Below are 3192 nucleotides of genomic sequence, written 5' to 3'. Positions count from 1 at the left end.
TGTTAAATGCAAAAAAAAAAAAAATGAAATCACAAGCGCACAAACGCGTAGATCCTCATGCTACGGGAGAACAAGGAACATTGAGTGATCTGACAGGCGGGCAGTGTCAGCTTGGGTGAATCCCGGAGTCGAGGCGGATCGGGAAACACGTCACGCATACCCACAGCCTGGCTCGTGGCTCATTATGCGACCCAATGCTCGTATTTAGATCCAAATTTTTCGCTCATACTTTCTTTGTATCTTGAATTTCTCGTATACAGAGCTGTTTGTATCTTGAGCTTCCACTGTATTTACATGTTGTGTGTAAACAGAACAGGCACACAGTATGTGGAAATGAAACCACAGGGCCTAGTATTCTGACCAATGACCAAACTCCACCAGTGAAACATTAAAATAACTGTGACAAATGACAAAAAAAGAGCTCCAGATAAGGGGTCTTCTGAATGGCAGCTGAGAAAATGGAGACTAAAGAGGACGATGATGAAGTCAGAAATCAGACACAATGCTGTGAAAAGCTATTTGCCCCCTTACTGGTACCCTCTGTTTCTGAGTATTTGTCACAGTAAACTGCTTCAGATCTTTAGACAAAACATAATATTAGATAAAGAGAAGCAGAGTAAATATAAAACTCCATGTGTAAATTGGAACAACCCCAATGATGAAGATAACAGTCCAGTCTTCAGAGCCCCAAACATAAAGGCTGCCACTCTATGGTGTTTCAAAGTACAAGACTTAAGGGGAAGACACATATAGACAAAGGGAGAGCCACAGTGCCAAAATGCCTTCCAAGACATGAACATAATGCACAATATTGTATTTGAAAGCCTGCATATGTGGAGGACAAAAGGAAAACTAAATGTGGGGAATTGAAAACAAAATGAGAGGAGAGGGTGGGACACATCTGGAATAACGACAATCTGTTCAACTGAAAAGGAAATGAGCCCACGTGACTCTCTAAAGGCAGCACGGCACCCTGTAGCAGCGCAGAGGAAAATAAAAAGGCAGCCGTTTAGGAAGTTCAGTTAGAAAAAGAAACTTGGAAATGTCTGAACTCAAGCAAACAAGAACTGAGCAAAGGAAAAGACAGAAGACCAGGAGGGTAAGGAAGAAAACTGAAAAAGAAGCACATTGCTTTTCTCTAATGCACTTTCTCTCAGTCTTTTTTTATTCACAACAGATTTCTTTGCACCGTCTTTTTGGTTTCCACAAAACACTGGAATCGGCGTAGAAAAACTGCCATGTAAGCTTCTTATGTTCATAACTGTGCCTTGATGGCTGATTGCTTTAGACACTTTTATTTAAAATTGAACTATGCATTAATTTTCTCTAATAACTAACTGAAATATATTATATATTTCAAGGAGTGTGTGCTGACAGCAGAATACAAGAGTGATCTACAAAAACATGAACGTTAGGGGTGATGAACAACATCTGCTTTAAATATTCCCAGCTATGAAGACTTTATTTTCTAACTTTGTGATTTTAAATTAAACCTTTCTTGGACGATGTTTATTTCAGTGCCTTTTATACCTTTTAAAAATGCACAAAAAACTAATTAGTATAATATCTGTACTAAGTGTTTAATTAATATTTAAAAATACTGCATATAGGATAAAGTCATTTATTTTCAACATACTCCTCATTAGTAACAGCCAGCAGGGATTCTAAGCACATAAGGAAACAGTTTATCTAAATGTTTCATAAAAAAAAGTTTTTAATTCTTGAGCCTTGAATTACTATTGATTTATTCACATATTTATTTACATCTGAACCACTTAAAGCAGTTTTTAGAGTTTTGAGAGAGTTGGACATTTTTTAATATTTTCTTATCTCTGAGATATGGGAGGAATTCAGACTGCCGAGAGGAAGCCCAGCAAGCCCATTTAAAGACTGGCACTGAGCCCAGGACAACTGCGCTGCGGTTTGAAGTCCCAAATCTGAGGACTTTCTGTGGTGCCTTGAGGGCTCGCTCTTCTCTATTAATGACTTGGACATCTGAGTCAAATTAAAGTAAGAATTTCTTCCCATTTTCTTCTAAACCACAACAGTTTTATTCTTATCTTAATACAAAATGAACACTTAGTGCAGTTTCTTTCCATTTTTTCTTGGCAAGCTGTGAACAGATTTTATTAGGAGTGCTAAGATCTCAGGCCGCACTGTGGCACAGCAGACGGCACTCCTGCCTCACAGATCCACTTTCTTCAGTTCAGTCTGCATGTTCTCCAGAGGTCTACATGGATGTTCTCCCACCTCCCACAGATGTGTCTGCTGTTCATCAATTTGAAATGGAGCCCACCGGCCCTGTGATGTTTTACTGATTCTTGTCTTGTGCCCAGCAGAACTGAGATGAGAGGATTAAGACAGTCAGAGAACATTATATTTACGCCAATTGTTAAATTAAGAAAAACCATTTAATTTAATATCAATTAAAATTTAGTGAATATTACCATTTAATGTGATTTTCTCTATTTTGTTGGTCCTTCAAGTTAAACACTAAATGGCTACAGAGTGCATTATGTGAAGTACATTTCAAATACATTGATAGAAAGACAAACGTTTGATGTTGAAATCAGAACCACCTACCTAAAAACATCTCCATCTTAAGAAGAGGCCTTCTCCCGGACACTAAAGGCGCCACACAGACGTTACTCCGGAATCTGAATGTCTCTGTGTATCGCATTTGGCTTTGCTCCCAGTGAGCAGCACCACATAAAGAACGGCCGACACAACACTTTTCCATTTCCTGTGTATGTTGTAAGGTACAGTGATCCCTCGCTATATCACGCTTCGACTTTCGCTGCTTCACTCTATCGCGGATTTTAAATGTAAGCATATCTAAATATTCGGTTTCAATTTTTCGGTGGTTCGCGGATTTCTGCGGACATTGGGTCTTTTTACTTCCTGTACATGCTTCCTCAGTTGTTTTGCCCAGTTGATTTCATACAAGGGACACTATTGGCAGATGGCTGAGAAGCTACCCAATCAGAGCACGTATTACATATTAAATAAAACTCCTCAATGATATACGATATGCTTCCTGTGCGGTGCTTCGCATACTTGAAGCCCAAACAGCATGTATTGATTTTTGATTGTTTGCTTTTCTCTGTCTGTCTCTCTCTGACATTCTCTGCTCCCGACGGAGGGGGTGTGAGCAGAGGGGCTGTTCGCACACTAGCCTAGAGGTTACGGACG

General features: G+C 39.4%; 1 long non-coding RNA gene across 1 annotated transcript; it reads left to right on the top strand.

Annotated features, from left to right (window-relative positions):
• The first annotated feature begins 972 nt into the window (after nt 1–972).
• Nucleotides 973–2381, top strand: LOC120536695. Its single transcript, XR_005635170.1, has 4 exons — nt 973–1099; nt 1178–1240; nt 1362–2010; nt 2114–2381. It is a non-coding gene; the product is annotated as an uncharacterized LOC120536695 (long non-coding RNA).
• The last annotated feature ends 811 nt before the right edge of the window (nt 2382–3192 follow it).

Source organism: Polypterus senegalus, chromosome 10 (genome assembly GCF_016835505.1).
Source record: "Polypterus senegalus isolate Bchr_013 chromosome 10, ASM1683550v1, whole genome shotgun sequence".
Taxonomy (NCBI): Eukaryota; Metazoa; Chordata; class Cladistia; order Polypteriformes; family Polypteridae; genus Polypterus; species Polypterus senegalus.
The sequence above is the reverse complement of the archived record's forward strand: the minus strand, read 5'-3'. Positions and strand labels throughout refer to the sequence as shown.